Raw genomic sequence first — 10,181 nt, forward strand, 5'->3', positions numbered from 1 at the left:
ACACTTCGGACCATTCAGGCACAACCTCTGGGGGCACCAGTATATTTGTGAGATTTTCCAGGTGACTCCAGCGTGCAGACAGGTTTGGGAACCGCTGGCTCACATTGCCTGCCTCTTCGCAAGCCCTCGGCAGCTGTCTGGGAACCACAGAGAGCTGGGGGGCAGCATGGACCCCTCATTCCTGCTTCATTTAACTCATGGGGCGAAACTGTATTAAAACAGTGGTGGGGACGTATTTGTTTGCTCCGTGTAAAGGCCTAATCTCCCTAAAGCGTGCAGGAGGTGCTGCTCCCAGGGCCCACAGAAGGAAGGCCTTGGGCCTCCCCCTCCAGATGTGCATTTGCCCACCCCCCACCACTCCAGGCAGATGGGCCACGAGTTTATAAACCCCAAAGAGGCCTCACTTCATGTGGTGCTCAGCTGGCCCGCTGGGGAAACGGAGAGACTTCAGTCTGGTCTCTCTCTCTTCTCTTAGAAAGAGTGGCTTAGAAAGAGGCTGCCTCCTCTCAACCCAGAGGCCAAGGGCTCCCAGCTTGGCTCAGCTTGGGGGCCATCCAGCTGCTAGCCTGGAGGACTCAGATTAAGAATAGAGCCCTGGCTGGCGTAGCTCAGTGGATTGAGCGTGGGCTGCGAACCAAAGTGTCGCAGGTTCGATTCCCAGTCAGGGCACATGCCTGGGTTGCAGGCCAGGGCCCCCAGCAACCGCACATTGATGTTTCTCTATCTCTCTCTCTTTCTCCTTTCCTTCTCTCTCTAAAAATAAATAAATAAAATCTTAAAGAAAAAAATAGAAATGTCATTTTCTGGAAGCTTCAGCCCAGCTTCCCCCTGGACCACCATCCGCAACAGCCAGTGATATAAAACAATCGCAAGAGTGGCTAACATGTACTGCACCCTTCCTGTGCACTGGGATACAGCACAGTAAGCACCTTAAAGACGGTCTAGTGCGGAACTGCGCGGTCCGGAACGGTGCCCCAGCCACGTGTGCCACTGAGCGCTGGTCGCGAGTTCCAGCTGAGGTGTGCTGGAAACGGAGACTACGACACACCGGGTTTCCAAGACTTAGTACCAGAGAAGAATGTAAAATGTCTCATTAGTAACATTTTTTAGATTTATTACATGTTAACATGATGTTGCTTCGGATTTAAATACGTGTATTACTAAAATAAATTTTAGAGCTTTCTTTTCTCACCTGTTCCTTTTTCCTCTCTCAGCGCGGCTGCTAGAACACTGAAAACGACACTTGGGCTCACACAGACGTCGCTGGGTGGCGCCCGCCCGGAGGCCGGGAGGGCCCGCCGTCTGGTGCTCCCTGGGGCTGCTCCCTGGCTGTGAGTTGTATTCTGCTTCCTGCCGCTTGCCAGCTGTGAGACCCTGGACAAGTAACGTGACTCTCTGTGTCTCGGTTTCCTCATCCGTAAAACTAGGATAATAATTGTACCTACCTCTCGTGGTTTTGGTGTGGATTTAATGTGCCCAGCAGAGAGAAAGCACTCAGTAAAGATTAGCTTATCAGGGGACCATTTGGCACTAAGCTGAGTTATTTCACTGGATTACCTCATGCCTCTCAGTAGGGGCTGAGCTGCCTGTCAGTGGTAGGGAACAAGCAGAGCCTGGGAAACTCCTTGGCAGGCTAGTCTAGAGGGAGTCCAAAAATTGAGTGTGGGTGGGGGAGGCATTGAGTGGGGTGGTCTTTGAAGATGTCACCCAGCGCTGACACTAAATTATGCTTCTGTCTGCCCGTGGCTTGGGGCTCCCCACTAAGCCTCTCTTATCTGCTACATTCTCCCTTTCTTTCCCAAAGTTTCACTCAACCCAGCTGAATGTAACGAACACTCACTGGTGCCACTGGGGGCCAGCGTCGTGCAAGACACCATGCAGGGAACAGAGGGGAAACGGAAGTGGGTCCTGCCACCGGGAGTCTGGCGTGGGCAGCAGGGCCTAAGACAAGGGTTGGAATATCCATAAAACAAGGTGGGGGAGACAAGGGCCATGAGGAGCGATTTAGCCTCCCTAGGCTTCAACTGCCCCATCTGGAAAAGGGGACCAATAACTGCACCATCCCCTAGGCAAGGACGTGGGGATATAAGGAAGGGACGTGGGAGAAGCCCCAGGCTGGTGCCAGGCACACGGGACAGGTTCAGGAAGCACTGATCAATGATTCTGGTTCCTCCAGGGCTGGCGCCGAGTCTGTTTTGCTCGGCATTCGTTCCCTCAGCAAGAAGCTTTGAGCCTGATGAGGGCTCTGGTATGTTAGTTTGTCCCTCTGCTGGAAAGGACTCTCAGTGAGTGGTGGAGCCGAGATAAAAGAAAGGAATCATCCCCTCCCCTCCCTCCACACACGCAGGATGAAATAAAATAATGAAAGGGAAAGATGTTTTGTCAACAGTTATCCAGAGCTATCATTAAAGACGCACAGGGCACACTTACTGAGGCAATGGTGGGCTGGCTGAACGAATGTGAGGGTGTCACACACTGGACATGCAAGGTCCAGGGGATGGAGGCACAGTCCCAGCTGTCGGGCAGACGAGGAAAGGGGGCAACGGGAGAAGAAGCTGCAGGAGCAGGCCGGAGGGCACTGAGCCTAACCCTGCAGAGGCGACGGTTTGTCCAACCCAACCCCTGCCTCTCCTCGCCGCCGCAGCCTGGCTGAGCACACAGTAGGACGCCCAGCGCTGCTCCTCCACGCTCCGTGTCCACGGCCCTCCCCTGGGCCTGAGAAAAGGGCAATATCACATTGCTGCTTCACGTGACAGGGACAGTGCGGGTGACGGCGCAGATCCCAGTCCCTGGCCCAGAGCCAGAGCCCGGTGCCCTCAGAGACAGTGTGGGGCAGCGGTTCCCCGAGGAGCTCTGTGCACCCTGGGGGCCGCTGAACCAACGATGTGACCTCGGGCGAGTCACTTCACCTCCCCGCGCCTGTTTTTCCATCTGCAAACCGGGGCTAATTACAGTGCTTGCCTTCTAGGGCTGTTGGGAGGATTAAACAAGTTCATGTAAGTAAAGCGCTTAGAGCCCAAGGTGCGCAGGCACGGCAGGTGTTCCGGTGGCTGCAGTGAGGGGCTGTGCCAGTGTGTCAGTGATTGGGGGAGGGGGGAGGGAGGGAGAGCGGCGAGGGGGAGCTAGAAGGAACCGCAGAAACCCTCCGTCCCAGCACCTCGGGGCTTCCACACTGTGTGTCTGTGCCTGTGTGCGCTTTGCATCTGCAGGCATGTGTGTGTTGTGTGTGCGTGCTCGTCTGACTGCATGTGGCTGCGTGTGTGTCTGTGCATGTATGTGTCACACATGTGGCGGGGGGTGTGGGAGTCTGTCTGCAGAGCTGCTGGGAGTGGCCCAGGAGGTGGCTCAGCCAGACCAAACAATCCCAGCACTTCAAGCTCCAGGCTTTTCTCTGGCTGTTTGCTTTCTTTCCCTCCTTCCCTGTTCCCCTTTAACCAGTTCCTGCTCCCAGAGAGCAGAGCGGGGAGGGAGGCCCTGGCAGGGTAGGGACAGGGCCCTTCCCTGCCCCTCACCCCACAGTGGTTTCCCAGTTTCTTGCCTCCAACGTGGTCTTACTGCCACATTGACCCCACACTGGCCCCTCCCCTCTCCCAGCCTCAGTTTCCTGGATTCCTCAGTAGGAAACTGTCCCGCACTCCTGCTGGCAATGGTAATGAATACCAAGTCCCTGCCCTCCACCGCCCGGGCACTGAGGCACGGAACTTTTCCAGGAGGTGTCTGGTCGCGTCTGTGGCAAGATCGGAAACTAGTGCCTGGGGCAGAAGCCCTCCTGGGGCTCCCGAGCCTCTGGTCCCTGGTTCTACCCTCCACAAAGGCTGCGGCCCAGACCGGGGACCAGAGAGACCATTGAGAGGCTCAGCCCAGGGCCTGGCCTCAGGCCTCCAGGTTCCCATTCAGCTAGGTAGTATTCACTGAGCACCTACTATGTGCCAGGAGCTTTAGGGTGGCTCATTTAATCCCCACAACCACCCTATGAGGTAGGTTCTATCTCTTTTTTCCCGATTTTATAGATGAGGAAACTGAGACTCGGAGTGGTTAGGTCACCTTCCTGAGGTTACGCAGCCAGGAGGGGTGTGGCTGGGACTGGTGCAGAGGCCCGAGGAAGAGTCGGCGCCTTTCCCTCATCTCAGGGCACATCGCCCAGAGTCATTCTCTCGTACGTAACATGACAGTGACTCTCTCCCTTCCGGTCAGCAGAGCTATTGACGGGCCTGACACCTTCGACCTATCATTTGACAAGTGCCAGACACAGTGTGTGCCGGGGCTCGTGTGCGTCATCTCTTGAATCTTCACAACAACCCATTTTACGGATCAGGAAGGTGGAGCCGAGGACGCACAGGGACCTGGCGCAGGCCCACAGCTGCAGCGGGAGAGGGGCACAGGTGCCCTTGACCCCTTTGCTCCTTTGTGTCTCTCCCTCCCCGACAGCAAACTTCAGCTCCCCGCTGCCTGGCGTCAACATTGTCGTCACCCGTAGACCTGGAGGTGGCTCTGTAGACAAGCTGCTTTGTCGCCAGCCCACACTCTGCCTTTACAGAACCCAGGACACAGAAAGCAGGGTGGGATCTAATCCCGGGGAGCCCCAGGGCATCCCCATGAGTGGGTAACCTGAGTTTAACCAGAGTCCCTTGCCTCCCTCGGAACCCAGGCTTAGCCCACCAAGGGTGACATATTTAAGGGGACCGCGGTCGTATAGACAGTTCCATTTTCCAATTGAGAGTGTGTCATTAGGGAATGTTTCATTAAACCCACATCCTGCCCTCACAGCAGTGCCACCCCCCACTTCCTAGGCAGGCGGGTTTCTCTAGAGATGCCCACGAAGCTGCCCAATGCATCATAAAGCCGGTCTCTGTTTGCCCTTGACCTGGGGCGTAGCTGCAGGGCCCACAAGGTTGGTTAGAATGTGATAAGTTCTGCGAGCCGGGAGTGTGCCTCTGACCCTGCCCAGCTGCTTCCCCAGGATTTGAAACAGCTTCGAACCTGGGCCCAAGAGTGCAGATGACTCCATCTGACCCGCCTGCTCCAGGCAGCCTGGCCCTAAAGCTCACAGGGCTCTCCCTACCCCCCACCTCAGGGCAGGCACGCTTCTAGAGAAACAAGAACCCCCTGGAAACAGACAGATGTCCCTCCTTCCTAGGACAGAGCTAGAGGTTCCTTCTGCCTCACAGAGGACAATGTCTTCTGGGGCCAGAGGGAAGTCTGAGGTGCCAAGAGGAGTTTGCCCTGGGCTCCTTTCTCTGTACCTGCTGCCTCCCCGAGGAGGGGTCATGAATTCATTCCTCACCCCAGGACGCCATCCCCATCCTTGAGCCAAAGTTTGGTGCCCTCTGCCTGTTGCAGGACGAGACAAGAAAGAACCGTCTGGGAAGCTGCGCCCGCTGCAGGAGAGCAGGGACGTGCCTGCCTGGAGAGCTGCGGGAGGAACCATCAGCAGCGAAGGTCCGCAGGTAAACAGTCATCGTCATGCGTACCAATAAGAGCAAGAGCGGCTGCTCAGTGAGGGGGAGGCATGCAGGGGCCCATCCTCAGTGACACCAGCTCCAACCAGCACAGCCTGGAGAAGTAACTGGGGGGCCCTCCACACCCCTGCACCCCTCCCAGGTCAGTCCTGGGTTGGCACGTCAAACAAAGCCAAGTGGCCGGGGAGCCGAGGCTGAATGGCAGGAAAGGCTGAAGCCAGGCTGGCCCCCGGCTTACCCACCCTGGCAATTCAAAGCGAGGCTGACGCCGGCCAGAGCACTTGAAAATGTCAGTTAGAGAACAATCTCTTTCCCAAACTCCTTGCCTTTGACCTTGGGCACCCAGCCCTGATCACAGGGACGGGCTGATCTGTTCCCCAGCTCTACCTCCTCCATCCCTGGTCCCTTCCCACACGTCACGCACGCACATACATGCACATGCACGCACACAGGCACGCACACGCACACTCAGAGATGACAACTGAGCCTTTCACTCTAATCACAGGATTACAGGGCTGCTATTTTGTGGGGACCCAAAGAGGGTCTACACAGCAGATTGCATCTTGGCGGTGCTTGCTTTGACAGCCAGCACGGACTCTCTGTGGTCATTTAAAATGGTCCAAGCCTCGAGAGAGCCGAGACGCTCAGGGCCTGGGGTCTCCCGGCGGCCCTCAGTCTCCACTCATGTGGGTAGTTTACATTTTGTTGGAATCTACTCGCCGGTCTGATGTGCTTTTGTATAGTTTCCCCCAACATGGGTGAAAATAACAATCCTTCTTAAATGGCACCACGTTGTGAGCTGCCAGAGAGGCGCGCACCGCCCTTTGGGAAACGTGCTCCTGGCTCTCAGCCTGGCACGGTAGAGACGGGGCACCTGAGGTCTGGAGGTCGAGGACACCTGTCCAACACCCACGGAAGGCATGGCAGGGCCATCCCCAGGACCCAGAGCTCAGCTCCCAGCCAGGCTCGCTCCTCAGGGAGAGGACACCCAGCACGGAGCTCCCCTGGGCCTCCATCTGCCACAGAACCTGAGGGCAGCCTCCGGGCTTTCCCCCGGGGCTGAGCCCATGTCCCAGCAGTCCTCCGACCCCCTCCAGGCCCGGACAGCCCCCTGAGTGTCTCCCTGATGCTGTGGGAAGCTGTCCCCTCTCTTGGGCTTGGTTTTCTCACCTTCTAGGGCTGCCGTGAACATGCCACGGTCCTGGCGGTGAGCATTCTGAAAAAGATGAAAACAGACGCGGGAGGGAGATTGTTCGCAGCCCCTTGCTCTCTGCCTCAACCTTTCTCGCTTGGAAATGGGTTGAAGTTTGGCAGGTGGGAGACGGCGGAACTCGCTGGAGGAGAAAGAACGAAGGAGGATGGCGGCCATAGGCGAGTCCCAGAAAAAAGGGCTGTTGCCCGCCGCAGTGTCTCCTCACCCTGGCAGACCCTCCGGGGAGGCAGCCAGCAGACGCCCAGGCTCGGGGGGACAGGTAGAAGTCTGCCCAGGACTCGGGCCACAGGAGGCCAAGAAGAGGGCCAGTTCAGCTCTGTGAGCGGGACGCTCCACTGACCAGCAGACACGCTTACATGTTCACACACACACTCATCCATGCAACACACACACACACACACGCCCCCCGAACTCAGACGGACACTCACACTCTGACGCGCTGTCACTTGTACAGATGCAAAAGACCCCCACCCTTTCCAAGGGGGGCCCCTTCACACACACACCCCCCGAGGCACACGGCGGGGCCGGCCTGCCTCTCTCCTCCCCGCAGAGCCCCAAGCCCCAGGCTTGGCGGCGTCTCCGTCCCGCTGCCTGGAGACACATGTGGTTTCAGTTAGCAGCAGAGCGGGCATTTCCGTCCCAGACAGCGGGGCCCTGCCAGGGCCCCGGCCCCGGTGGCGCCCACAAAAAGGGCCACCTCGCCCCCACGCCTCCCCTGGCCATCCTGGGGACCCCCAAGACCCCTCTCCCCTGGAAGACGCCACTGTCCTCTTCCGAGGCCTCCCCTCACCTGGAGCCAGCATCCGCACGCGCTCGCGCAGGGCCCGGCTGTGCCCGGGCTCCGGCCACGGCTGCCCGCCTGCCTCCTCGATCCTGCTCTGTCTCCAGCAGGCTGAGCAGGATGGGAGGAGGGCAGGGTGTCAGGGGGGCGGGCGGGAGGGAGGGGAGGGGGCGTGTGGAAATGAAACTTTAATAACAGAGCCCCTTTTGTTTCCGAGCATATGGGATATTTCATACATACTGAAGACATTAGCCGTCTATATTTTTAAGGGCTCGGGCTAAAGGATGAATAAATACAGCCCATGTTCGGCTCGGCACACACGCACAGGCACGGGCTGACTTCTGGAGCATTTCAAAACCTCGGAAAACGGCCCCGGTGACACCGGACACTTAAAAATAAATATGTTTCCAAAACCTCAGGCTTGCCTTGCCCCCTCGAACAGCCACCTGGAGGCCGTGGGGCTCCTTTCCTCTCGCCGCCCCCCTTCTTCCCCTTCTGCCTCTGGCTCTGTAGTGGGAAAAGCAAGTCCCCGGAACCCAGTGCCCCCCACCCCATCCCATTTCTCTTTCCTGACATCCCCACCCCCATTAGGACCCCAGAATGTTAGTTAGGAAAGAGCCTGGAAATCTCTGCCTTCCTCATTTCAGAGACAAGAGACCAAGGCCCAGAAAGGGGCAGGGACTTGCCTGAGGTCACACAGCAAATCAGGAGCTTGAGGTCACGGGGCAGTGCCTTCTTCCTTCAACAGGAGAGATCCCCCACTGTCCCACCTCAGGGCTGGGGGCGGGGAGACCCTAGAGGCCCAGAAGGAGGGCCAAGGTGTGGTCTGGGAGCGTGCCCGCCTGCCTTTCCCATTGGAGGGCTGCTCTGGGACCCCCCCAACTCTGGGCACCCATCCAGGGGAGACGGCAGCAGGGCTGGGAACTGGGCCGGTCCCAGGAAATCCCCTTCAGGCTGGCAGATCCCAACAGGCCTGGAGGCCTCAGGTATGGGAGCCTCCCTCCCTGACAGCTTGGCTCCAGGTGTCTTGTGCCTCCAGGAGGAAAAACAGAGGCCCAGAGAGGTCCAGACCTTGGTCAACGTCACGTAGCAAGACAATGGCAGAGCAGAAAACTGAACCTGGGTCTTCAGAGCTTGTGCTTGCTGGCCCACTTGATTCCCTAGCTGCCTCTGGTCCGCGCACCTTCCCCAGAGCCTGCAGTTTTCTCCCCGCCCCCCAGCCCCAGCCCCAGCAGTGGCCTCAGCTTCCCACTTCTGTCAGAGCTCAGTCCCCTTCTCACCAGCTGTCTGACCATCCATTTAGTGTAGTGAGCACAGTGCTGGACCCATAGCTAGTGCCCGTAATAAATGCGAACAGCTTATGACGATGATGTTGCGTCTCCAGCACACACCAAGCCCCACACAGGCACGGGGGCTGCACCTGTGGCCGTGAGACAAGTCCACACCCTCCAGGGCTCCCAGGAGAGAAAGAGCCTCCCTCTTTGCAGGCCTATTCTCTTCATTTGGGGGAAACTGAGGCTTGGAGAGGTCCAGAAGTTTTCCAGGCCACACTGGCAGTAAGTAAGGGAGCAAGTCCTTTAACCAGGACTTCCTGAGGCCAGAGTCGGTGGTCAGAATCTTCAGGGGACTCCCCGAGTGGCCCCAGCCCTGTTCCCAAGGCTGCCAGGACTGTGCCACCACCAAGCGTCTTCACGTTTTGTGGGGACAGGCAGGCAGAGCACCCCAAACCCTCCTCGAAAACGGGGCTTTGATACAGGAGCTGGAGAACTGGGTTCTTGGTCTCAATCTGCCATTGACAGGGTAAGGACCCCTGTCTAGGGACACAGTGTCTCTCCTCTGTGAGGTGGTGATAAGCTGTCGCTGAGCGAGGGAGTCTCTGTGGAATAAAGGGTGTGGCGCATCCCCCTCTGGGGCTTCAAGTCGTGGACGGACCGGCGTTAATCCTGTCGGGGTCCCAACAGGTCCTGCCTGGCCCCGCCTCCAGCAGCGCCCCTCAGTGAACACAGTGTCGGTCCGCAGACGCAGCTTCCCGGAGAAGTCCTGGCATCTTGTCACCTCCCCTCAGTGACCCCATGGCAGGTCCCGATTGCCTGAGTGCAGCCAACAAGTTAGAGGGACATTCAAGATGCCTGGGAACCCGGCCCCACCTGAGTGCTCCCGCCTTTCCCAAGCCAGTGCCAGCCGGGTTCCGCAGGCCTCCGGAAGCCTTCCTGTCCCCCACTGATCTGAGCTACCCCCACTGTCATCTGCCGCCCCTCCTATCATCAGCTTGCCGACCAGCCAGGTCCATGAACGTGGATGCATGAACTTGCCACTCTTGTGGGGACAGCTCAGAGGCCTTTTCAGAAGGAGGCCTCATGTGAGTTCTCGGCCGGGTTCCGCATCAGATGGTTTCCGGGTAAGTGAGAGGTGGTTGTCTCAGTGCTAATTGTTTCATGAGATAATAACAACAGTCTTTCGTGGCGCATGTGCTCTGTGCCAGGCACTGCGCTGGAGTTCCGTGAGCATCGCCTGCTTGCTTTGAGGAGGCTGGAAGGGAGGCCACACTGTTCCCCTGAAGCCCCCCAGCCCAAACTCAGCAGAGCCCACAGCCAAGTGCGGCCTGCCTGGCTGCAGCCCTGCTCTTCCCTGCCTTTTAGGTCAGTATCTTCTTGCCCCAGACAGCACAATCCCCTGGAGGGGTGAGATTCAGGGCCAGCCTTTCCATTGTTCCCACATCCGAGCTGAG

At 58.1% G+C, this 10,181-nt stretch overlaps 1 long non-coding RNA gene across 1 annotated transcript; it reads left to right on the plus strand.

The window, feature by feature from the left end:
• The first annotated feature begins 2,850 nt into the window (after positions 1–2,850).
• LOC123806903 lies at positions 2,851–9,719 on the plus strand. Its single transcript, XR_006783546.1, has 3 exons — positions 2,851–2,996; positions 5,341–5,447; positions 9,415–9,719. It is a non-coding gene; the product is annotated as an uncharacterized LOC123806903 (long non-coding RNA).
• The last annotated feature ends 462 nt before the right edge of the window (positions 9,720–10,181 follow it).

Source organism: Phyllostomus hastatus, unplaced genomic scaffold, assembly GCF_019186645.2.
Source record: "Phyllostomus hastatus isolate PE091 unplaced genomic scaffold, TTU_PhHast_1.1 phas_contig_150, whole genome shotgun sequence".
Classification (NCBI taxonomy): Eukaryota; Metazoa; Chordata; class Mammalia; order Chiroptera; family Phyllostomidae; genus Phyllostomus; species Phyllostomus hastatus.